Source organism: Phoca vitulina, unplaced genomic scaffold (assembly GCF_004348235.1).
Source record: "Phoca vitulina isolate PV1807 unplaced genomic scaffold, GSC_HSeal_1.0 scaffold19, whole genome shotgun sequence".
NCBI classification, from domain to species: Eukaryota; Metazoa; Chordata; class Mammalia; order Carnivora; family Phocidae; genus Phoca; species Phoca vitulina.
The window spans coordinates 32,279,447-32,306,660 of NW_022589722.1; the positions used below are offsets into that span (position 1 = coordinate 32,279,447).

At 45.7% G+C, this 27,214-nt stretch overlaps 1 protein-coding gene across 1 annotated transcript in view; it reads left to right on the forward strand.

The window, feature by feature from the left end:
* TBC1D22A (TBC1 domain family member 22A) overlaps positions 1-24,978 on the forward strand; it is a 584,905-nt gene extending 559,927 nt beyond the window's left edge. Inside the window, exon 15 of the transcript XR_004300946.1 lies at positions 24,956-24,978. The gene's annotated coding sequence lies outside the window, so the exon portion shown is untranslated. The remainder of the gene's footprint in view (positions 1-24,955) is intronic.
* Positions 24,979-27,214: the final 2,236 nt, after the last annotated feature.

The window sequence follows — 27,214 nt, forward strand, 5'->3', positions numbered from 1 at the left end:
TTACACGGACAGCAACCACAAAAGATACAGGCAAATCTCAGTAGATAAAATAAGTGAAATACTAAAAAAAGAAAGAAAGAAAGAAACCAGAAAATGGGAAATAACGAAAGAAAAACTAATGTCTTCTAAATACGTGGATGAAAAGGCTGCGGTTGGAAATCGGTTATAAACACCACACATTGTACATGAGATGCCCAGAACAGACAAATGCACGGAGACAGAAAGTAAGTGGGTGGCGGCCTGGGGCCGGGCTGGGGGAGTGGGGACAGACTGCCAGCGAGCATGGAGTTTCCTTCTACGGTGTTGAAAATCCCCTAAAATTATACCAAGAACCAAATAACTGCATACTTTAACAAGTGAATTTTGTGTGTTTGAGATTCATTTCAATAATGCTGTAAAAATTGATGAACTGGAAAATAAAAATTAGTATAATTAGTAAATTGCATCTCTTAAAAGAGAGACGATCAGAACTGGTAAGAAAGATGCCGTTTCAAAGCCATGCTTCGAATATGCCAGTAGTGGTAGGTCATAGGTAAGACGCGGGGGGAGGATGTGCCGTGTGCACCCCCACCGGAAGAAACCCGGGATGCCGGGATTAGTACCAGGCCACGCAGACTTCAAAGCAAAGAAAATTATAGGGACCAAGAAGGGTATTATACCGGAGCCAAGAATAAAAGGCCAATTTACCAGGAAGATATGACAGTCCTGAAAAATAGAGCCTCAACATAAAGGAAGCAAACACCGGTGGAACTGGAAGGAGCGGTGGACCACTCGGCGATGACATTTGTGGACTCCAGCACACCCTCATCAGGTCAGAAAAGCAGGAGCTGAAGTCTGAAGAACCCCTCAGCCCCGGGGGGTCTACGTGACGCTTGTGTAACCCTTCCACCAAGACCGGGAGAATCGATGCCATTTTCAAGTATGCATGCAATGGTCACCAAAATAGACTGCAAGATGATCGTGAAACAAGCCTCAATCAATTTAACGTGATTGAAATCACGCAAGGCATGTTTTCTGAACAAAATGGAAAAAAAAATAAAAATAAAAAATCCGGCAGTACCGAGGGCTGGTGGGGATGTGGAGCGACTGGGACACGCTCCAGAAGTCAGGCCGGCAGGTCCTTGTAAAGTAAAACGTAGGACAATCTATGACCCGGGAATTCCCTCCCTAGGTGTTTGTTAGAGAAGAAGGAAAACCGCACACAACGGGAATGTTCACACCATCAAAAAGGGGAAACAACCCAAGGGTCCTTGAGCTCCTGGATGGAGAAGAAACTGTAGCATATCTATATAGAGAGATGCTATTTGCCAATAAAAACAACAGGGATGACTCCCCAGGGCACTCTGCTGTGGGAAGGGAGCTGGTCTCACTGTGCGGTCCCGTTTATGTCATCTTCTGGAAAGGCCAGACCAGAATGGCAAAGAACGGGTCCATGGTTGCCCGGGGTTGGGGTGCTCTGGGAACGTTTGGGGGTGATGAAACTGTTCTTTACCCTGATGTCGTTGAGGTTACGTGGATCTATACATGTGTCAATTCTCATATAACTAAATAAAAAAAAAGCCTATTTTACTGTATGTTAATATTTAGGATAAAAAATTTTAAAGTGATACTATGTAATGAGAATGCCTGGCCCATAGGTATACATAATACCTGTTGGTGTCATTCTTTTTATTAATGAAAAATGGTGGAAAAGATTCTCCTGTCACGTTATGAGAACACTTTGGCGGTGCACAGTGCGGGCCACCCTGGTCTCCAGGCTGTGCCCCGGGCTCCGCCGTCACCCCCACGATGCCGGAAGAGCTCCTTGCGGTTCACCCTAGCTTCCTGCATCCCAGCTTCAAAGGGGCCTTGCTAAGTTCAGCTGATAATGGTCACAACTTCCCTCGTGGAGATTCAGGGGTGACACGGTCCCAAGTGATCTGACCTCTATGCCCAGTTCTTAGTCTAGACTGTTCTTTTCACTTCCTCTGTCCCTGTGACTTATACCCCCCTCCACCGTCGCCCCCCACCCAAGACTGGGAGCCCCGAGGGGAGGGCAGGGTCTGTGTCTGAGTCACCTCTGTGTCCCCAGGGCCTGGCCAGACAAGGCAGACCATGCGCAGCACAGCCCATCCCTGCTGGAGCTGCAGGTGCCCTCAGACCCCAGAGGAGAGCCCTTGAGGGTGGAGACGACGTCTCCCCTGGCCGTGTGAGCCCCAGTGGGTTCCATTCCAGGCTTGGTGGTGGTGGTGGTGGTAGTGGTGGTGGTGCATGAGGTACTGGGATCTGCTCTGGGCTGGAGTTGAAAGGTCAGTGTGCGGCGGAGCGTGGGGCCATCGGCCCTCCCAGCATGGAGGGCCATGTGTCTGTGCCAGACCCAGGCTTACTCCCCCTCCAGCCCTACTAATGAAGTGCCCTTGTGCGTCCCGGTGACTCTTCACTAAGCAGGAGTTAGAGAACAAATCAGCGCGAAATAATATTTTTACTAAATTTCTGCTCTCCAGCCTGTGCGTTGTATCAACTTGTTAGCGGACCTCTGGGAGCACCATGGTGCATACTGATGCTGGTTCATGCCAATTATGATGCTGAGTGATGGAATAGCCTTGTATCATTTCACTGGTGCTTGGGAACAGCAGGTGCGTGCTATAGTTTATGATTTTCAATTATAAATCAAATAGACGGAGTTCTCGCTTCTCTTAATAAAGGCTGTAAAAGCATTGAAGTGTGGACAGGCTTCTGCTTGGGAAAGAAAAAAACAGATTGAGTTTCTAAGTGACAACTCGTGTGGTGTTTTTGTTTTGGCTGTTGTGTGGTGTGTTTAGTGTTTGGAAGAACATTTCAGAATTCGCACACCCAGCGGAAGCAGGGACGGAGGTTCCCGTGAATGACCCTGCGTGTGCGCAGACACACTCCTGGCAGGCGGTGAGCTCACGTCACTCTGAGGGCCCTGCTAGGCCCAACTCGGGCTCTGCAGCCCTGCGGGAGCTTTCTCGGCAATGGAGGTCAGGGTGTTTACACTGGATCTCTGGGGACCAAGACTTGATGTTCTGGAGTGGACAGGACGCCATGGGAATGGAGCACAAAGCCAGGTCTGCTCCCTTGACAAAATAAGATGGTTTCCTCTGAGAATCTTGACTCTGCCCCTAATAAGCTGATTAATCCAGGGCAATTTATTTAATTCTGCTGTTCTTGACCTGCTTTGTCTATAAGGAATAGCAATAACAAGTATCCTGAGCTAACCCATAGGTGCTGACAAGCCGCCCCCTGGGCACCTGCTCACCCTAATTCCTCTGGGAGAGGAAAAGAGCAGAGAAGATGTGAGACGTGGTGGAGACAGAGTCCAGGGAACCAGTGTGTGGGTTTGAAGACTCAGAACTGAAGCCCAAGTAGGAGATGTGGGAGATGAGTTTTCTCCCTCAAAGGAACAGCTCAATTATCAGGTAGAAAGATCTTATCACATTGAACTCAGAATGAGACACAGCCACGGAAATTTTGAGGTGATGAGGATCGAGAAAGCCATCGTGGAAACATCCAGGGAGAAGAAAGACTTTACATGAAAGTGAATAAAGGTCCTGTTGGCCTCTGATTTCTCCCCCACCATGTTTAGTGACCAGTGACAACAGGACGACCTCTGCTAGGGGCTTAGGAGGTATGTCAGTAGGTTTCCTGGTAATCGCCCTGGGGGCTTCCAGATGCTATGGTCAGTCCTGCTCTGTGCAGGGTCCCATCCAGGGGAGTGTGTGTACTAAACAGTGCTGGAAGAGGTTGAGTGCTGAGGTTGAGTTCCAGCGTCTCTGAGGGTTGGAGCAGGGCAGGCCTGCTACTTGTCCTCTGCACCCATGATGGCTGGGTCAGCTGAAGAAGGGGCTGGAGCGCTGTGGAAAAAGGAGACTTCCCCTAGAAAGGGGCCAGTCCTGTACCCCTCCACTAGGTGGAGTCAGGAGATTCAGGACAGGATGATGCTCAAGGATGCCTGACCTCTAAGGCACAATGACGCTATGGGTTGAATCATGTCTCCCTAAGTCCTACCTTTAGCACCTCCGAGTGAGACTTTACTTGGAAATAGGGTCTTTGCAGATGTCATCATTTATGATAAGGCCATCCTGGAGTAGGGTGGGCCTGATCCCACATGACAGCTGTCCTCATAAAAGGGGAAAACTGGACACAGAGACACACACAGAGGACAACATGGAGATGGAGCTAGAGATTGGGGAGGTGTGCCTACAAGCCAAGGAACACCAAAGATCATCAGTAAGCCCCCGGAATCTGAGAGGCAGGCCTGGAACAGATCCTCCCTCACAGCCGTCAGAAAGAACCAAACTTGTCAGCATCTTGATCTTGGAATTTTAGACTTTAGAACTGTGAGGAACGTAAATTTCTGTTAATTAAGCCGCCTTGTTTGTGAGGATGGCCACAGGGCACTAACATAGAAACTGTTAAAGGTGTGACTCACTGACCATCCTGGGCTTGACCAACCTGAGCCATAACTTCACTCTTAAAGGGGCAGTTCATAAGTTCCTTTCCTTTGAACTCTTAGGACTTTCCATCATACCTATGGTCAACCAGAACAGTGTGAACCAGGAACAAGTGTGAACCAGAGGAGTTCTTTAGAAAACAAATGTCCCAATATTTTTGCATTCCTCATACAAAAAACACTGAGGTGGATAGTGTCAAATAAAAAGTCCATGTTTAGGCAAGGAATGCCTCTATTTATTAGGATTATTGCAATAGTGGAAGGGGACTATCACCATAGGAGAACACAGTGAGGGCCAGATCTGCAGCACCCTAAAGGTCAGGTGGAAAAGATTTCCTTTTATAGGGAAGGGCTAGCAAGGCTAAAAAGAACTCACATGGGGGAGTGAACAATGTGGTGGGACAGTTGACCAATGTTTCTCCTTGTGTCAGCTGATTCTGGGGAGAGGCCCTTAAGGAGGGGTCTTTTGCTGGCTTAGCCTGAGGGTGGGTGAAAGTCCAGGGTTTGGGAGGGAAGGAGAGGAGCTTAACATAAAAATGGTCAAACCAGTCAATAAGCACTTTGTTTTGAATGATCAGTGGGAAAAAGCAGTTCTTCTAACTATTTTTGAGGCATGGAATAGGAATTTGGAGGGTTTGTGTCTAAGTTTTTCCTAGGTAAATAAGAGATGCATCCATGAGTCTTATGTAAGTCATATGGGCAGGGGATCTTTGCAGTAAGGCATTTCCTGGAATACAGAAGGGTGGGGAAGCATTTCTTAACCATCATTGTTTTTCAGGAGCACAGGCTTCAGGCAAAGTTTAGTATTGTGCACAGTTTAGTTCTTGATGATAGTGATGATGATGATGATGGAGATGGTGACGGTGATGGTGGTGACAGTGATGGTGATGGTGATGGTAGTAGTGATGGTAGTGATGATGGTGGTGGTGGTGATGATGATGAATGAGGGTGGTGGTGATGATGGTGATGGTGGTGATGATGGTGGTGGTGATGGTGATGGTGGTGATGGTGATGGTGATGGTGGTGATGGTGGTGATGATGGTGGTGGTGATGATGAATGAGGGTGATGGTGATGGTGGTGTTGGTGATGATGGTGATGGTGGTGATGATGGTGATGATGGTGATGATGATGGTGATAATAAGGGTGTTGACAGTTTAGCTCTTGGTGGTGGTGGTTATGATGATGATGTGACAATCTTCTAGGATCTTTACATGTACTAAATGCATTATAAGGTAAATACTGGCATCCAACCTTACAGAACTGAGACATGGAAAGATTAATTAACTTCTGCAAGGTTCTGCCACTGCCTATTTTTGCACAGAACTAGGTTCACACCAGGCAGCCTGACTTCAGTGCCCATGCTCTTGCTACTACACTCTATTGCTTCTGAAAGGAGTTAAAGGTGAGTATCATTTAGGATTGCTCCAAGGTCATACTGGCCACTTGGCCCCATGCACATGCTCTATTCCATTTTTTATTGTAGATCAACAGAGATAGTTCTACAAACATTACTAGATGACAACACAAAATACTGCAACTTTAAACAATTTGAACTCATCTTTATTAATAAATACCCACTAATGCATTAAGTGCTTGCATTAGTTTTTTAGAGATGCTATAACAACTAACTGCAAACATGGTAGCCCAAAGCAACAGAAGTTTATGCTCTCAGTCTGGAGAACAGAAGTCAGAAAACAAGGCATTTTCTGCCTTTCTCTCATTAGGATTTGAGGCCCACCCAAAACCCAGGATGATCTTGTCGAGAGATCCTTAAGTCAGTTATATCTGTAAAGATCCTTTTTCCAAATAAGGCCACATTCACAGGTTCCTGGGGCTAGGACATGGACTTATCTTTTTGGGTCTGCCATCCAACCCAGTGGAGTCCTCAAATGAAATTTCGATCCACGCTCAGCCAAGAAGGCATCCTTCAGGGTCTTGGTGGAGGATCCAGTCTACAGAACATTCTCTGGAGTCAGTGGACCACTTCAGCCCTTCCACAGAGGATCGGATGGGAACCCCAGGCTCCATGGGTCTTCATGCTTACTTGTGTTCCAAAGGGTCGGTGAGACACACACAATGACCCAGCACCAACCTTTCAGTTGCATGCTAAGAATTGGAAGAGGAAACCTTGATGTTTCCCAAGGACAGTGATAGTCCCTCACTGTGTAGCTAGCTGTGGCATGGCCCGCATTGGATATGAGAAGCTGGGTTTTCATGTGAGTTTGAGTTAGGATGATCCTTGTAAGCTAGGGACTAGTCCATGTCTCAGTCTTCCTGAGGGAGTGATAGCCACAAGATGCTGGCTCAGAGAGCCCTGCTCAGGCTTGGAGTCCTGACCATTTTTCCTGTGAGCCTACACGTTGTAACCCACTCATTCAGGGATGCTTATAGGGTAAGAAAATAAAAAGTGTCTGCTAGTTCTGCCAAGATTTTACAAGAAAATCCTTATAATCTAATAATTTGGCATCCAGGTTGATTGGATTGAATTGACTGATTTTTTAAGGTGTGAAGGCAATAGGCAAAGGATCACACACACACACACACACTCCTACATAACCCTCTTTAGATACCATTTGGAGATCTAGCCAACCAACCAATGGATGAAACAAATTAAGAGCTTAATGATGATAAAGTTATGTCATGAAAGGATTTATTTTGAGCATTAGAATTATTTAAATATAGAACAGTTTTTAAAAATTCTGAAGGAAAGGGAGAAAACATCTTGTAAATAGAGGGGTGGAGAGAGGGATGAAGAGAGAGAGAGAAAGAGGGGGGAGGTATATGAAATCAATGGGGATGAGGTGTAATGCAGGAGGAAGATGAAACAAGTATATTTAATTTTTTGTCTGAGGTTTAAGCTGCTCAGTTGCATCTCGACCACTAGCTGGAGTGAGCTGATTTGGCATTAAGTCTGGAAGCTGCAATATACCTGGCGTGTAACATGAAATCTGTCATGTAACAGAAGTCCAGATGTATGGCCGCTGCACAGTGCTGCTGGAGACTAGTCCGGCTTCTTGTTGGAGACTAGTTTGGCTTCTTGCTTCCTGTTGCATGGTCACTTAGTGCATGGCCACGACCCTTAGAGGGCCTTAGCATCCAAGCTAGCTTTGGGAATGCTGCCAGGGAGGAGGGCGAAGGAAAGGAATACAGTGGCCCTCCTTGGTGGCGTGTCTCTCTTAAGGAGCCTTCATCAAGTTCCACTCAGCAACTTCCCCTTACGTATCATTGGCCAGAACCTAGTCATACCATTCCAGCTTCAGAAGAAATGTGACTTCTCAGCTGGGCACATTGATGCCTTATAGAAAAATGACTTCCTTCCTTCCTTCCTTCCTTCCTTTTCCTTCTTTCCTGCCTTCCTCCCTTCCTGCCTTCCTGCCTTCCTTCCTTCCTTCCCCCCCTCTCTCTTTCTCTCCTTCCTTCCTCCCTCCCCTCCTTCCTTCCTTCCTTTTTTTTCTTCCTACGGAGGATGAGAGGGAGAATGGTGTTGGGTGATCACCGAGCCATCTCTGGCCTGGAGGGGCAATAATAGATCAGGCAAAGGATTCCCAAAGAGAAATTCATGGCAAAATGCACCACAAGACAAAGCTTATGATTTTATAGAGATAAAAGTTAACCTCAAAGATTTAGAATATCTCATGACCAATGGATAATAGAAAATTCGCAAAAGAAAGAGTACTGGATATGCGTGGAGAAATTGGCAATCCTGTAACAGCAGCAAGACAGCACATCCATTTCACTTCCCAACGTATTAGTAGGATCAATCATCACAATAAATCATAAATAATGAATCATAGTAAGGCAATGTAGGATCTAATGAGCATTATTAATTAGGTCCCTTCATCCATCACACAATGAATAGATACAAATTGAGTGCCCACTACATGCCAGGCAATGTTTGCAGGCCAGGTCACGGCCATGCCAAGGAGACAACCACCCCATCCCTATGAAGCACACATTCTGAGGAAGGTTGACTGGAAAGACATCAATCATTGAAATGTGAATCCTGTAGAGAATATCTATTCTTTGCCAGAGTTGTTGGGACATTTATAAGAACTGACCAACTCTTAAGCCGTAAAGAAAACAGGAATCTATTACAAAAAGCAGAAATTGTTCAGGTTACTTTTGCAAACTACAATGCCCTAAAGCTAGAAAATCATAAGGTTTTAAACAAGGAAAGATGGAATGTAAATGTTCTCTTAACTCACTGTTAGCAAAGAAAGAGAGAGAAGAAACAAACAATTTTTCAATTACAGACTACATTGACCGTTACGTGCCCAACCTTATAGGATTCTGCCAGAACGGTCCTCAAGGGAAAATTCATAAGCAGGAATTACCTTATTATCAGAAAGTGACATTATAAATGTGGCAGTTATATTTGTTAGCTTTGGGTACATAACAAACCATCCCAAAACTTGGTAGTTTGAAATGACTATTGTGGTTGGCTCCTTGAGTTGGCTGAGTCAGTCCTCTGACAGGGTTGGCATGGTTGGTCTCCTCTGGGGTCTTTCACGTGCCTGTGGCAAGCTGGTGGGAAGGCTAGATGATCTGGAATTGCCCTAATTACACATCTGGTGGTTGGCTGGCTGCTGGCTTGGGCATGTTGGTTCTGACTGTGGCCTTTCTCTAGCAGGCCAACCTGGGCTTACTCACATGATGGTCTCATGGTTCCAGGCACAGCAAGGAGAGGGCCAGCCCCAGCACAGAGGTAGTTTCTGAGTCTCTGCTTGTGCCTGGTATGCTATTGACCCAGCAGCCAAAGCAAATTGCATGGCCAAGCCCAGGGCCAGGGCAGGAAGGGACTACCAGGGGCAGTGTTCAGGCAGGGAAGTCATGACAGTCACCTTGCTAACCATCCACTGCAACTTTTAATTAAAACATAGAAAACCACAGAAACACAGTGCTACAGAAGCAGGAAACTTATTAAATAATCACGATAAAAGCAGAAACAAGTGCTGTAGAAAATAGAAAAGCATCAGAGCCGATAAATGTACTCAGGACTTATTCTCTGGAACAAAAACAGTGAAATTGATAAACTTCAGCAAACATAAACAACAAAAAAGAATGAAACACAAATAAATCACTAGAACAAAAAACAGTAGGTAAGAACAACTATGGAAAAGCTTAAAGTCATAGGAGAATCCTACCAATAATGATGTATGAATGTACTTAAAATTTCATAAATTTCAAAATGTATTAAATGGTCAACAAAATTTAGCAGATGGTATTAGGAGTATGTACACTTTACCAAAATGAAGGATATATAGAAAGCCTGATTAGACCAATAACGAAGGAAGATACTACGAGTGGTGCATGAAGTCAGAAACTAGAAGTCAGGTGAAGGACAGGACACTTGCATAATTGAGAACACAGGAGGAGAAACTGGGCACCCCCAGACCAGTCAGAATTTATAATTGGTCCCCTAGAGAAGTCAGGGCTGGAGATTGTACTCCCAGCCATGTCCTCACAGTGGAAAGGCTCACTGAGTGCATTCTCTATTTGGAGCAAGGAAACAGGATGGTAATGTAAGCCGTCATTTGGTCTGGGCAAAAAACTCCCATACAAGATGAATTGTCCAACTAGGATTATGGAGTGTGAGAGGCAATGACCAGAGGAAACAAACAAACAAACAAACAAAATAGAGATATATTAAAGAGAAACAACTATCTTTTAAAAGTTAGGTGTACTGAGTTACCATTTACATAAAAGTAAAACTCACCCCTTTTAAATGTACAGTTCTACAGATTTTGACAAAAGCATATGGTCATGCAGATCCTTCCTTAATCAAGGTAAAGAATATTTCCATTACCTTCCAAAATATCAGCAGAATGAATGGAGCAATATGTAGGGATAATACATCACAGCCATGCTAGTGTTCTTCCAAGAATTTTAGGTCAATTTAACATTTGAAGATCATTCCATGTAATATGCTGAGAAAATAGGATAAAGAAAAAAGTTACATGATGCAGTAGATAAAACAAATATGTTTGATAAAACTCAACAGAAAAGTAATGCAAAAATTTTAGAACACTAGAAATAAATGTGTGCTAATTCCTTAATATGTAAAGCTGTATTTATAAGATAACTAGAGAAAAATCATACTTTATAATATCACACAGAAGGAAACAAAAATGCCCATTATTTCCATTTCTAATCCATATTTTAACTGAAGTTTTAAACCAGAAGGAAAAAAAAAGGGGGGGGGGGAGAAAGACAAACTGAATGTAGAGTAAGTGGGAAGCAGGAAATAAAACTGTCATTATCTGAAGACAAAATGTTTATATACATAAAGAACCCCAAACAAAGGCAAATCAGTTATTACAATTAGTGTGTGGATTTGGTGAGTCTTTTTGAAAAAAGGTCAATGTACAAAAACCAATTGTATTCCTTTGGGATGGTCCCAAAGTCTGGAAATACAGAGAATATGAATTGTTTGTTATATATTTGCCTCTCTTTCCACATTTCGTGGCCTCATGTATACACCACACAAATTAGAAAATAAAACTTAAAAATGCCATTGAAAATAACATTTACAAGAGCATCTGAAGCCTAGGAATAAACATGCAGCTAGCTATCTACACAGAAAAGGGCAAACATTATTGTGGGAGATTAAAGAAGTCCTACATAAATGGAGGGCTAGATCCACTGGTTTGTTCCTAACTTCTCATAAAAGCAGATTTTAGGTATCTCTTCCAAAGTCTGTGTCCAGTAATCCACAATGGTAGCCTGAAATTGGCCAGTGATAGTATTCACAGCACAAAAATTGGCAAATGCTACAGGACACATATTTCTTGTTGGAGAAACCACCATTTGCTCACCATTTACCAGCACCCCAACAAGTATGTCATTTTCATGTGTTGAAAAACTAAATACTGTAAAGATATCCACTGTATTCACTTTCATTTCTAGACCTAATTCAATCCCTATAAAAGTTTCAGGAAATTTTCTGAGGACATTTTAAACTGTTTAAAAATTTATATGGAAATCCAAAGGACCAAAAAATAACCAAGGCTTATTGAAAAAGAACAGTGAATAATTACCAAAGTTTATTATAAAGTGGTGGTAATTAAGATAATAGGGTAGGGGTGACTGAGGGGCTCAGTTGCTCAAACATCTGACTCTTGGTTTTAGCTCAGTTCATGATCTTATGGTCCTGGGATCGAGCCCCATATTGGGTTCCACACTCAGCATGGAGTCTGCTTGGGAAATTCTCTTTCTCCCTCTGCCCCCACCCCACGTGTTCTCTCTCTCTAAAATAAATAAATCTTAAAAAAAAAGATAATAGGGTATTAGTCAAAGATAGACAAATAGACCAATGGAACAGGATAAAGAGTCCAAAAACAGGCCTACACATATGTACACATTTGACTTAAGACACTGTAGGGCAGTGGGGAAAAGAACATTAGATAGTCACAGGGAAAAATTAATCTTGTCCTGTACTACTGTATATCTAAATTTGAATAGTAAAATAGTAAAGTTTATAGAGGAAAATATAGAAGAATATCATCATGACCTTAGGATAGACAAAGTTTTCTTAAACTAAAAGGTTCTAATCACACAGGAAAGATTGATAATTTATACTGCATTAAAATTAGGAGTTCTGGTTGTCAAAGATCATTAGAGTGTGAAAAGGCAAGCCAGAGAGTAGGAGAATATTTGCAATATATATATATATCCTCAGCAAAGAGCTCATAGTCATAGTATATAAAGAACTATTACATCAGATAGAAAATAAAAAACACTCAAAGGGAAAATAGACAAAAGCCTTGAGAAAACACCTCATGATAAGAAAAAAAGATTAATGGGGCGCCTGGGTGGGTCAGTCGTTAAGCGTCTGCCTTTGGCTCAGATCATGATCCCAGGGTCCTGGGATCAAGCCCCGCATCGGGCTCCCTGCTCTGTGGGAAGCCTGCTTCTCCCTCTCCCACTCCCCCTGCTTGTGTTCCCTCTCTCGCTGTGTCTCTCTCTGTCAAATAAATAAATAAAATTAAAAAAAAAAAAAAGAAAAAGATTAATGTCATTAGTTATCAGGGAAATACACTTAAAACTGAAATGATAAGACCCACACCAACTACAATAGTTAAAGTTTTAGAAGGTGAAAACCACTAAGTATGAGCAAGGATTTGGAGGAACTGGAACTCTCATACATTGTTTATGGGAGTGTACTCGGAACAGTTTATTTTAGCTTGGCACAACATAACACTTAGTCTGTGCCCAGAATTCCTGCTCTTAGATGTATAGTCTACAGAAATTATATACATGTGTACTAAACTATATGTAAATAACCCAAATGTTCATTGACTATAGAATGGATAAAAACATTGTGATAAGTATGTGTATGCATGGAAAATGATATAACTGTGAAAATATAAAAACTATCACATCTATCCATAAATATGAATCTCATATACACAATGATGAATGAAAAAAAATACAGGCCTTTTGAGAATATGTAATGCATGATTCCATTCCTATGAAGTTTAAAACTGGTCACAACTGGGCGCCTGGGTGGCTCGGTTGGTTAAGCAACTGCCTTCGGCTAAGGTAGCAATCCTGGAGTCCCAGGATCGAGTCCCGCATCAGGCTCCCTGCTCAGTGGGGATTCTGCTTCTCCCTCTGACCCCCCCATCCCATGCTCTTTCTCTCTCATTCTCTCTCTCTCTCTAATAAATAAAATCTTAAAAAAAACCCCAAAACTGGTCACAACTAATTTGAGATTAGGAATCAGGTAATTGTTACCTTTTGAAAGGAGTTTAAATACCTGTGATAGAGAATAATGACCTTAATGAGCAGTCTTAATGTGCTATTTTTTTTTTTGTTTGGGTGGTGGTGACTTGGGTCTCTTGGCTTTCTAATAATTCATTGAGCTGAAAACCATTTATTTTATATACTTCTCTATCTAGATGTTATAATAAAGGTAAAAAACATATACATGGCTAAGTAATTCATGGATAAAAGAAGAACTCACAATGGAATCAAATGTACCTACAATTGAATGACAACAAAACATTTTCTGGTTCTTTCAGTGAAATTTCTAGCCTTAAATACTTATATTGGAGAAGAAAAAATATCTTCTAAAATGGTTAACTGTTATTCTATATTAATAAGTAAGAAATAAATACAAAGATAATAGAAAGAGATATTAAAGTAACCATGTGAGTCAATAAAATAAAAAAATAATACAATAGAGAAAAATCATACACTACAGCTATTTCTTAGGAAAAAAATTAATCAAATGGTTGAAATTCCTACATGACTTTTCAAGATAAGAGAGAAGACACAAATAAATGATGTTAGTATGAAAAGGGAGAAATAAATACAGATAAATAGAGATATAAAAATAGTGTACTATCAATATCTATGTGCCAATAGTTCTGATATTTTGAAGATATGAAAAATTTCTTAGAAAAATATAACATCAGAACTGACGAAATAAAAAAGAAAATGCTTAAATAGTCCTGTAACTATTAAAGAAATTGAAGCACTGAAATATCTTTCTACAAAAAACAGTAATAAAGCAAAACAAAGCTAATGAATAGTCCCAAGTGGTTTTAAAGTTGAGGAAGAGAAAGAGAGAATACTTTCCAGCCTAATCTGTGATGTCAACATAACTCTGATACTAACTCAGGACCATATTTGAAAGGTCCTAAATAAAATATTAGAAAATCAAATCTAGTGTATAAAATAGATAACACACCACAACCCAGTTGGATTTATGCTAGGTGTGCAAACATGGTTTAATAAGGGGAATTTATACATGGAATTTATTAAATTAACAAATTAAAACATGTCTTCTCAATAGATGCAGAAAACTCATCTGGTAAAATTCAACAACCATTGATTTGAAAGACTTTTAGTAAATTAGAGTATACAAAAGAGTATAAAAACACCATCTTCAAGTGGGAAGTGTTGGAAACAGTCTTTAGAATCAGGGAAGAGAAGGATACTCATTATCACAACTTCTTTTTAACATTGTATTAGAGACCCTTGCTAATGCTAATGCATTAACATAAGCAAAAGGTGTGAGGCAAAGAATTGGAAAGAGGAAATAGAACTGTCATTTGTGGATGACACAAATTATTTAAATAGAGATTCCAAAAGAATCCATGTACTAGTTATCAGAAATAATTAGACTGTTCAGCTTAAATGGTTTAATATAATATTAATATACAAAATGCATAACATAATTAAGGAGAAGACGTCATCTGTAAGAGTGTCAAAAACCGAGTATTCCGAATGAATCTAACACAAAAACTGTGTTAAGAGATATGAAAGAGGACTAAATAAATGTAAGGATAGTGTGTGGGGGGGTAGGACGACAACATGGTAAAAATGGGGACTCTCTCCGGTCGGATCTGAAGGTTCAATGCAATTTAAATCTTATTCCCCACAGGTATTTTTATAACATTCTAAAGATAGTTCTAAACATTACGTGGAAGAGAAAAATGACCAAGAATACAGGACCACTTCTGAAGAGCAGGAGGACTTGCTCTGTTGGATAAATCAGGTCTGATCATGATGCAGCAGTAGCTTGGCCAAGGGCTTACTGGGGAGGGGTAGACAAATTTACCATGGAGTAAAACAGAGAGATCAGAGGTAGACCCGCACAGGAAATATGGCATGTCACATCAATGGGGCAAGAAGGATGTCTTTAAACCTGGTTATCCATAAAGGAAAAAGCAAAATTGTATGTTTCTATAATACACTATGAAAAAATCAAATTTAGTTGGGTTAAGCACTTAAATGTCAAAAATGAAAACTTAAAACTTCTAGTATAAAACATAAGTGAGTATTTTTTTTTACAGCTCAGGGTAAAGAGTGATTTCTTGTACAATTTAAAACTCTTTGACTGTAAAAGATTGATACATTTGACTGAGACTAAAGACTTTGTCCATCAAAGGACCCATACTAGATGTTGGTTAACTGAACATAAAAAAAGAAAAGAAACCTCTGAATGGAAAAGTTTTTTATTTTCACTTATTTCTATTGTTTAAAATAACAAAGAATAGAAAATTTAAAAAGGACCCATTAAACAAAGAAAAGGTGATTTACAAATGAGATCTTTCCAATATACATAATTGATAAGATGTTAGTACCAAGTATATACATACAAAATATATGCATATAAAGTATACACATAGAACGTGTATCCTATAACTCAGATATATGACTTCTGGGCATCATGGCAAGAGAAATTTTATTATGGTATAATAGGAGATACGCATAAGACTATTCATGTGTTTATTATAGGAAAAGCCTGGAAACAACCCAAATTCCCATCCACAGAAAAATAGATGAATAAATTGTGATGTATTCCAACATGGGATATCATAGGAAGGCAAAACAAATGAACTCCAACACACAAGAGCATAGATGATCTTAATGTTATAATAGTAAATAAAAAAGTCTCAAAAGACTTCATATGTATAATATCCTTTTTATTAATGTAAATGCAACTGAAAGAAAAACATATACCATGATGAACAGCCCCCTACTGATGAAGTACAACGGGACAAGAAGAACCCGGAATGGTACCCATGGGATTTAGGATGGCGGTTCCCTTGGGGGGCAGGTCAGCGGTAAGTGGACCACGCACATGTCAGTCGCTGTCAAGGTCCTAGATTTTGTTTTGGAATGTGGGCATGCATACTACATCTTTACAAATAATTAATTAAATAACTAAATGGCAGAGGGCCACACTAGACCATCGACTGTTCCAGGTACTGTTTCAGTGACAATGGGTGCCTGACAACTTACCCCAAATTTAGTGGCACAAACCGAAATTATGTTGCTCATGCATTCCGTGGGCTAATTCAGATAGGTCACAGTGGGAAGGTTTGTCCCTGCTCCTCAATGTTTGGGGCTTCATCCGGAAGATAAGGACAGCCAGGGGGCTGGTGCACTAGGGCCCCTCACGTCAACGTGGGCTCTGCACGTGGGCTCTCACGTGGAGTCTGCGCTGTGGCCAGAGTCTCACATGCTGACTCCAGGTCCCCAAAGGGCATCATGTGAGAGAGAACAGGAACATGTCCCGTGGGGGGAGGCAGTTTCGAGGTGTGATCCGGTTCCCGGAGAATGAATGAGACCCCGCCTGTGGGGCCAGCAACACATTGTAGGAAGAGCCCCTGGGACAGAGTAGGTCCACGTGGCCAACTCTGGAAAATGAGATCCGCCGCCGGCGTGAACCTGATGATGATGAGTCCAATTCTGTGGACCTGAGATTGAACATGCAATAACAGAAGCAAAATAAAGTCAATAAATTTAACTATTGACAGTAAAATTACTACGTCTTTTTCCCAAAAAAAAAAAAGCGAAAAGAAAAACCTGCTTACAATAAGAAGAATGGGGTGGTTGGGGAGGGTGTTCAGGGTAATGTGGGCTGAACTCCTTGGTATATGGGGAAAAGTCAGGAAACATTGAGCATCTGTGAGCATTATTAGGAAAATATACATATTTAATTATGTTTATTAAATATGTATATTAAGATTATGGCACAAAACCTTCAGAGAATGTAATATATAGTATCTAAAGCAACAGAAAAGAGAAACCTTTATCTAATTAAGAGAGTAGAAAAGGAGATAAAGGAAGGAAATACACATATTGGCCAAAGTAAAACACAGAACAGTATGGCAGAAAAGTTCCAAGTGTAACAGTAATCACAGTGAATGTAAATGCATCCGGCTCACCTCAGAGGACTGAGATATCAAGGTAAACTTAAAAAAAATGCAGCCAGGGAGACCCAGGGCAGAAACTGATGTGGATTGATGGTGCGTGCTGCCTTTGCTAGGTTGTTACCCCGGACCCTGGGGCACCTACCTGTTCCTGCGCAGGTGGGCGGGGCTGGCAGGGTGGGGCGGGGCTGCGTTGGGGCCACTGCCAGGTATCCATGGACTGAGTGGGAGGCCTGGAAGAGGTGGGTCTTGGAGAAGCAGCTGGGCCACAGGTCCCTCCTCCTGTCTGCAGTCCTGATTTGTTCTTCCAGGAGCAAATTCCAAGGGGTGTCCAACATGTGAATTTGGGGAAGATGCAATTCAAACCCATCATGATGATCATGGGCAGGAGACACACCTGGAAACCCCTCAGCAGGGCAGGGACAGGGGCGATGCTGTGCTCAAGGTGCATTTAGGGGTGCTCTGATAGCTGGTCCCCTGACAGTGGCCTCCCTGGGACCGGGAGCTGCCCAAGAGATAGCATGGGGACGAATGTCCTAGGGGAACCCCCTCCTCTCCCCACCCCCTGCCCCAGCTGCAGCTGCCTGCAGCAGGTGCCCTTGAAGAGGTCTTGAGGTCTGGACGAGGTGAGCGGCAGCACCTGCAGGACTGGGGGACGGGGGAGGGGTGGGGACCACGCAGAGACCCCAGTGCTCGGCACGGAGGACTAGCCTGGGACAAGAGGACTTGGAAAGAGAGCCTGAGAGTTCGGAGGTTTCCTATAAACACCTGGCAGCCACTCAGGATGCCCGAGCGGGGCCTGTCGTGCTGGGTGAGCATGAGGGCCCTGCTCTGTTTTCCCGGAGTGTCTGGCTGGCATCACTCATCAGGCCTGTGCGTCCCCTCACGCCTTGTAACCAGCCTGCCTCTCTGCCTCCCGCCTCGATGCTTCTGTCTTTTTTTCTATATAAAAATGCTTTTTGTTATGAAAAATGTGTCTGTTAAAATCCACAAAGAAACGTATCTTCCTGGATTTGGTCAAATAATATAGATTAACCTGCAGAAGAAATGCATGTTAATTTGTACTCCCCCTCCCCCATCTTCCAATGACTTGTACGCATCCTTTCCATAGGTAACCTCTCCTCCTTTGCATGTTTTCTAGCAACGATAATCTGGTAGGTATTTAACTTCTGAAACTAAGACAAACAAAATCTGCACCCAAATATTTTGGAGTCTGGGGCGGCCACCCAGCAGCCACGTGAGAATAATTCTCCATCACTGACCGCTTGGCAGTCAGAGCTGGGGCAGAAAAGTTGACCCCAGAATCATAAAGGATTTTTCATGATGATCCAACCCTTCCTGGTTACGTTATTCCAGGGCCTACCCGCTCTTATTCCTGGAAAGCCCGCCGTATTTATTAGACCTGCCCAGTTTTTAAAAACTGTGTGAAAATACACAGGACATAAATTTACCTTTTAAGCCATTTTTAGGTGTGCGTGCTATAGCAGGGTTGTGCGACCACCACCGCCATCCGTCTCGGGACTCTGTTCATCTTGCAGAACCGAATCTCCGTCCCCATTGGACACTCCCTCCCCGTCCCCTTCCCCAGCCCCTGACAGCCACCACCTACTGTCCTTCTCTGTGGGTCCGCCTCCTCTAGGAGCCTCCTCTGAGTGGAATCAGACAGGATTCATCCTTTTGTGTTTGGCTTCTTTCCCTGAGAACAACGTCCTCAAGGCTCATGCACGTTATAGCTAATGTCACATGTAATGTAGCTAATGTAGCTAATGTTTCCTTCTTTCTAAGGCTGAGCAGTGTTCCACGTGTGTAGAGGCCACGTTTTTTTCATCCCCTCCCTTGTCCGTGGGCACATGCGCTGCTTCCAGCTCTTGGCCGTTGTGAATCATGCTTTTGTAAACGTGCTGTAGCTGCTTCCTTTTCAAACTGCGGACTAGTCAGTCGTGGGCGCCCCCTCCCCGGAGACAGGCACGGCCCGACCCTGACCCTCAAGGGCAGGCCGTGTGGACAGCAGCAAGGCTTGGCCCGGGGGCAGAGGCGGAGCCCAGAGAGGAGATGAGCAGGGTGACGGGCCTGCCCCCGTGGCTGCCGGGATGGGGATGAGGGAGGCCAGGCACGGGGAGCACCGAGGGCGGGGTCAGCATGGGGAACCCACGCCGCTCGAGGGGCACGAGTGGAGCCTGGTCCCAGAGGAAGTGGGAATGGTGGGCAACGGGGAGTCTTATCAGTGGCTTCCGTAGACACAGGGGGGAAATAGGGAGGGTGGACGGTGGTGCTTGGGTGGCTTTCTCGGATGTCAGAGGGGTCATGGGTTCAAGTGTCCCGGCAGGAACGTCAGTGTTCCCGTGTTGCAAGTTTGCTCTTTGGGGACGGGTTTGGCAGAACTGCAGCCTCCCTCATATCTTTGGAACCAGCCCACCCTAAGGATCTCCTCCCCAGGACGCAGCTCTTGGACCTCACTGCCAAGCTCCCCCTCAGAACCAGCCTCGCAGAGACTCCTGCTGCTCGTGGGCCTCTCCTAAGCCTTGTGTCCCCTCTGGATTCCCTACATGCAGGGATGCTCCAGACAGCACTCCAGAATTGCTCCATCCTGAGCAGGTGCTTAGGATGCCCCGAGCCTAGCCAGCCCTGCGGCCTGCCACTCCTCTCGTGCTCCTGGGCCTGAGCTGGACATCCAGGAAGGGACAGAAACAGGAAAGTCTGGGACAGGGATGGGCAGAGCCTGAGTCCTGTCTGCAGCTGGTTGGGTGTGAAGGTAGGAGGCATCATATGCCCTTGGGGCAGGGTCTGGGGTGCGGTGGCGTAGGGTCCTGAGCTGGACCCCTGTCCGGCTTTCTTTTCCTGGGCAGGGAACTCTGTAGCCCTGGGTTGTGGGGACGCCCACGCTGGGCAGCAGGTGGACATGCTTCCAGGAGGAGAAGCTGTTAAGACACGGCCTGCACTCAGGGTCAGGAGATGGGGGTCTGCACCTGCAATCATGCTGATTGTCAGCTCACAAGCCGCCCGTCAGCCCCAGCTGGGCACTCGCTGCTCTCTGATCATCCCTGGCAGCTCTGGTTGACCCCCTGTTTCCTGTAAGTCTTGTTGGCCGGGCTGTGGTTCCAGCACCGGCTGCATTAGCATCCCCTGGGAGCTTTAAAAAAGCAGAGTCAGCCCCGAGACAGAACTGCTGAATCAGAGCCTGCACTGGGACAGGATCCCCATTATTTGCATGCAGGTTTGTGTCTGAGAAGGACCAGGCTGTGTCACAGTGCAGAGTGAACTGGAGAGAGTGTGGAGGTGTGATCACGTGTCCACAAATCCCCTGGACATGCCTCCCTTCGAGAGGGGAGCCTCATTCCTCTCTCCCTGAATGTGGGCCAGCTGGTGACTCAGTTTCCCGCAAACAGAATGAGATAGAAGCAAGGGTGTGTGACCTTGGAGAGTAGGTCACGGAGCACTGACCCTGGGGAGGTCAGCTGTGCTGTCATGAGGGGGCAGTCCTGGGGGAGGCCCGCGCGGGGGGGTGGGGTCCTCCTGCTAGTGGCCTCGGAAGCAGATCCCCGGCCCCAGCGGGGGCCTCTGGTGACAGCGGTCCCCGGGAGACCCTGAGCCGGAACCACCGGCCACGCCGCCCTGAATTCCTGACCCCCGGACACGGTGAGATGACCTGTGTTTGTGGTGGTTTTAAGCTGCTAAGTTTTGGGATCATTGTCATGCAGCAGGTGGTCCTATAGAGGGCTGGCTGGGAGGTTAGGAACCTAGATAAAGACCTTGCTCTTCCACTGACCACATGTGGGTGAAAACAATTCCTTTATCCCCAGGAATCAAGTGAGATGAGGTATTCGAAGGATGCTGGTCGGATGAAGTCTTCTGTGCAGGATCCCCATCCCCCCGCCCTGCACGCGCTGGAGAGCGTGGCCAGGATCCGTGGATTCTCCCCAGAGTCAGTGGTGCATGTGTGTGCAAGGCACTTATTCCAACCCAGAACGAAAGTGGCTCTTCTTAGGCCTCATCAGCCCCCACCTGCTCGTGACGTGTCAAGGGACCTGTGCCTCAGCGGAGGGCGACAAGGTGACAAGAATGCAGGAGTTGACAAAGTAGCGTGAAGGAAGCAAGCTGCCGGGAAGGCGGACGTCCCCCGAGGACAAGCCGGTCACCGAGAGTGGGGTCTGCAGGCCTCGCCTGGACCAAAGCCAGCCCCCCACACTGAGCTGTGGGATTCTTTGATAGAACAGATCCTCTCCCGAAATGAAACACAGCCTGTCCTTGCTGGGCACTGCCGAGCATTTCCAGCGGGACGGGGACCAGGGCGAGCCTCTCGCACATTCTGTGTGAAAGCAGCCAGGACGGCAAACTCTTGAGACCCTCCCCTGTGGTCCCGCCCGTGCTCCGGTGTGATGATGCCGGGAGGCTGGGTCTGGGTGAGTGCGCATTCATCTCGGAACATACCTGGAGGTCGGACGTGATAAAACTAAGGGAATAAATAGCTGGAGTTCTGTGGGCTAACGGATAGCACTCCTTTCTCCTCCTCTTGAGTCGAGAAATGAGATTAAGACAGACACACGTGATTAGAGGCCAGCTTGTTGCTGACAAAGCTGAGTGGGGACGTGGCTCTGGGTCCACGTGGGCTTGTGAGCAGGTGCCCTAAACGGGAGGGTCGTTCCACCCAGCTCCAGGGCCCGGCTGAGGGGCTCCGCGGCTTTAAGTCACCTGCTGGCTAAGTCACTCCCGGAGTGTGAAGGAAGCTAGCTGCCCCGGTGGCCAGGACTGCTGGCTGTCCCACAGACCCCGCCCTCCCCTTCTTCCTAAGTGGTGGGACGACAGCAGGTCAGGGCAGCCTGACCGGACTACATTTCCCAGCACCCTTTGCAGAGAGGGCGGTCATGTGACTAAGTTCAGCCGAGGGACCCCAAGCAACAGCGAGGAGTGTGTGCATCAGGGTGGCCTGGGCCACAGAGAGCTGGCCGGGCCTCCCCTTCTCCCCTCCGTCTCACTGGGGGCCGCCCGTGAGCTCGGGTGGACCTCGGGCCTCACGCCGTGGAGCCGGAGCAGCCCGGGGGGGGTCTTCTCAGCCGCCCCTGTGCGGGGGTCAGCCTTCCCTGCACACTCACCTCCTTACACCGTCATGGCCGTTTCCGCTTCTGTTTGTAAAGTCGTGCACGGCAAACATCGTAGCCAGGACGGGAACTCGGGGAGAAAGAAACCCCGAGTGTCCTCGCCATCCTGTCCTTCCCCGGCCACAGCGATGCGCCTGGGACGGTCCCCCAGCCGTGTGTGCAGAAACACACGGTCTAAAACGGAAGTGACGCCATCCTTTACATACTAGTATGTGAGCTCTGGTGTTTTTGCCTCCCTTTTGGAAATAGCTTTATTTCTTCCCTACTTTTCAAAGGATTTCATGCTTCTCACAAAAAATACATAAAATATAGAAAAGTCTAAAGAAGAAAACAAGGGTCAAACACAACACTGCTAACTGTAAGGACCGGGTGTTGGTTGTGGTGTATCCTACTAGATACTTTTTTCCAGGAATGTATTACTATTTTGGTAAGATGGGATAAGAGAGAGGGAGAGGTATGATAGGGTATAATAGATAGATGGTAGATAGATAGATAGATGCTAGATGCTAGATTAGGTAGATGGAGGGGGGGGATTTTTTTTAAAGATCTTATTTTTTCTTTAAACTCTACACTCAGTGTGGGGCTCCAGCTCATGACCCTGAGATCAAGAGTCACATGCTCCTCTGAGTGAGCCAGCCAGGCGCCCTGAGGGGGAATTTCTTAAACAAGAATTCTAAACAAGAATGAGGGCACACCGTATTGTTTTATAAACAGATTTGAAAAATCCCTTAGAGTGTGCGGTGAATGCCTCTCACATGATCATTTATAGCTTGTACGTACTATTGTCTTGCATGAAGGATTCGTAAAAATAAATATAATCCTGTATTTAGAAGCTTTTTAACTCATTATTATAAGTTGCTTTGATAAGCAGTCTTGCACACAAACTTTCGTGCACACTGGCTTATTTACTTAGGTTAAATCCACAGAGAAGACTCTGATAAGTCAAAGGAGGTACCCATCTTCCTCGAGGCTGGTGCCCGTCGCCCAAGTGGCTTTCAAGAAAGTCTGTAGGAGAAAACAGCCCTCCTGGCTGCCAATGATAACACCAGTATGACCACACCACACTGGTATTGGAGGTTGGATCTCTCAAGTGTGGACGAACATATTTTCATATATTCAAATCCTACCCCCCCTCTTTTTTTTTTTTTTTTTTTTCTGTTGGAGCTCTCCTTGCTATACCAGATTTGTAGGATCTCTTCAAATATTAAGAAAAGCACTGCTTTGTCTACCAGTTCATTTGTTTTTTAACTTTTGTTAATGGTCTTTATGTCCCTTATGTCGTCATTGTCATATAATCGAATCACTGATCTGTCGCTCCGTGGTTTGCCGGCCGGGACAAGTGCAGAAAAGCTTTCCTCACCCAGTGATTATAAAAATATAATTGCTTCATAGATTATAAAAGTAAACATTGCCTTACAGATTAAGCTTTTAAAAACATTTTAGATCTGAAATTCCTCTGGGATCTATTTTGGTGTATGTGTAAAAGACAGATCTGTCTCAACATTCTCCCAAATGGCTAACCAATTATACTAATTATATTGATTGAAAAAAAATCCCCTTTTTCCTTGGATCTGAAACATCACCTTTATCATAATTCCCATCCTCATCTTTTCTCTCTTTTGTTCTGTGTCTTTTCTGTCCCGATGCTAATACCATAGTCTTAATTACTGTAACTTTGTAATAGGCTTTAATATCTAGAGTGGATATAATTTTGTGATTAATAGATCTGTTGAAATCGTAATTCTATGTCCACTTGAGCCCTGCCTTTGTCCCTAAAGTCTGTTGTTTGTAGAAATAAAAAACTCCCTTCTGATTTAATTTCATATGCTCTCCCCTCTGTTCCTCTGTCTTCCACGCAATGCCTCGCCCCTGTCCACCTCGCCTGGGAAACTCCTACTCACGCAGGGGTTCTCATTTCAACCCTGAGCCCCAGTCCACGCGAGGCCCCTCTGGTCTCGCTCCCCATGGCACCCGGCTGGTTTCTTGCAAGATCGTTACATACGTCTGTGGGCGATACCTTCTTAACGTCAGCCCCCCAACCAGACGTGAAGCTCCATGAGGCAGAAACTGTATCCACCTGCAGTTTACCCAGTGTCTACACTAGGGGAGCATTCAGGAAGTGCTTGGGATAGATGAGGGACGTCTGATGACCTCTGGATGACACCGAGAGCCCCGAGGCTGGGGGCTCTCATCACGAAGTCCCTGCTTCTATGCCCTCTAAATCTCCTTCCCAAGCCATCCTTCTGCTTAAGCTGTTCCGTCTGTTGGGATCTCCTTGCCATCCTCTTCCTGGTGGACGCTTACTTATCTTTCCAGGTCAAGACCACTTGTAGCCTCTCTGATGGAACCTCCCAGGGTTTGACTCACTTGATGAACTGTGGGGGCCTTTGGATGAACACCCCCTCCTACCCAGGGATCCTCGGGGGCTGTCTGAGCTGGTTGAACTGGAAAAGACATAAAATGAACTTCCCTCCAACAAAATAAAGTGGAAAATCTATCCAATCAATGCAAACACCACGGGGCCTTTCTAATTCAGAGTTGACTATCACGGCTTCCTTTTATTTGTGCTTTTTCCTTCTGGCTGAGGCTCCAAAGTATTTTTCGCCTAAAAAAAAAAAGCCAACTTGAATTTGCTCTTATTTGGGATCAATATATGATTTAGTTCTCTTGTCACAAATATATACCCAAATCAAATAACTTGATTGGTACTTAATTTTCTACTCCCGATTTGTCTTAGCCCTGCTGTCTGTCACCAGACCGGATCTGTTTGTGGTTGGCGTGCTTCTTAGAATAAAGATTTAAAGCTGCTCATTACGGCCACCGACCGGCAGAATCCCCGGCCGCGGAGCTTCGTCCCCCCACTTCCTGTACTGAACTGGCTCAGTGCCCAGGCTGGGGGGCTCCGTTTTCCCCACGGACAAGCTTGGCCCCCGCGATGCACAATGGGTGCCGCTAAGAGGTAAGCATGACACATGTCCTGGTGCCCACGCCCTTTGGGGTTGTGTGTCCTCCAGCGGCACCCATCTGTCCAGGTGCTTCCTGACCCTCCGGCTTCTGTCCTTCTGGCCTGTCCTTGTCTCCCAGATGCCTTCACTCTGATTTCCAGCACGGGGCTCAGTCTCAGGCACCCTGGTCTCCTGGCAAACCTCCCACCCCCACTGAGGGGGCTCTGACGTGGGGTCCTTCTCTCTGCCCTCGAGCTGGAAGTCCCAAGGACACCCAAAATGAAATCCAAGCCAGCCACACTCTGTTAGGGGCAGAGTGTGGCCCTCTCAAATTCGTATGTGGAAACTAATGGCCAGAGTGATGGTGGTGGGGCTTTGGGGAGGGGAGCGGGTCCTGAGGGTGGAGCCCTTGTGGGTGGGATTGGTGCCTTGTAAAGGGACGCCGTGAGCTCCTTCGCCCGTGCTGCATGGTGGCGAAACAGTGAGGAGGTGTCTGTCTGTGATCCAGTATGAGGTTCTCACCAGACACCGAATCTGCCCGTGCCTTGGTCTCGGACTTCCCAGCCCCCAGGACTGTGGTCTGTAAGCCGCCCGATCGATCCGTGCTGTTCTGTTATAGCAGCTCGAATGGACTGAGACGCCCTCCCAGCTTCAAACGCATCAGTGGCTCCTGAGTTCAAACTAACCTCGGATGTGGCAGGTGAGGCTCAGAGGTCTGGACCCTGCCTTTCCCTCTGCTCCCTGAGCCCCAGCCTTGGGCTCCCTTGCCTGGTAACTACAGAAAGGCGGGGAGGGAGGGAGCGAGGGAGGAAGAAGGGAACAATGGAAGGAGGGAGTTGATTGAAACTTTGCTTACAAATAGAAAGTAATTCTTAAATTCCTGAAATCCTTTTTCGGGGAAGAGGATGTGGTGGAAACTGGTAGTCATTTGTTGCTGGTATCGTTGTAAATTGGTACAATTTGCTCAGAAAATGATTTGGCAGCAACGAGAGCTGTAAAATGTTCACATCCTGTGGAAATAATCTCAAATGTGGAAACATTCTTTTCTGGGGGAAAACAAAAAGATGTTCACAAAAGCATTATTAACGTAGCAGGGCATCCTCCATTCAGATGGGGACTCTGAGTTTGGCTGTTTATAGATGGGTGGGCTTACAATCTTCTGGAAAAAAAGAAAAGTCACCTAAGTATGCTCTTCTATGTTTATGAGATCTTTAACAATTTGAAAAGTTTAAAATATTTTTATCTAAATTTCTTACACCTGAGGGATAGTTAATAAATTATGGCCGTAGCATGGGCCCCTCCTGTCTGCTTCCGACCCACTTCCCAGAAACATCCAAAGTAAAAATGTGACCAGATCTCGGCACAGCGAAGCAGTGTGAAGCCCCTGCAGGCCCCTCCCTGGGCATCCTGCCTCTCCCTCCCCACAGTGGGGCTGCCCCCCGGGCTCTGAACTCATTGCAGACCCACTGGCCCAGGCTTGCTCACACCTGGCCTCCTGTGCCATCCTGGGCCTGCTGTCTGTGCCCCCGGTGATCCCTGGAAGGACAGGGTGTCCTCCTGGTAGAGGGGTTCAGTGTCACCTCCTCCTCCAGGGACCCTCCCTGACGCCTGTCCCAGCTTGCCCACCGGCCCCTGCGGCGCCTCCTGGTTTAGGGACTCCCACTTGATGTCCTGCTGCTGATTCCCCTACTTTTTCGCTTTCTGCGAATTCCTGCTCGAATCTGACCCACGGGACAGTGCTCTGTGCTTTTTATTTCGGCTGAGTCAGTGCACGAGACAATGATGCGATCATCATAGCTCCTTTTACCTCCCGCCACCACTGACCCATGGGTCTCCCATGCCCGCGTGTATTCACCCGACAGAAGGTTAGGAAACATCGGACATGCGCCAGGTGCGGGGCTGGGGTCCTGCCGCGTGAGTGGATCCGAACTAGTTGGGGAGCTCCAGCGAAGCACGCTGTTGTTTTTGGAGAATTTCCACCAGCATCTTCTTGGCTTGCCATGGTTAATAAAGTGCGCTAACAATCCTGGAAGACCTGGACATCCCCCCAC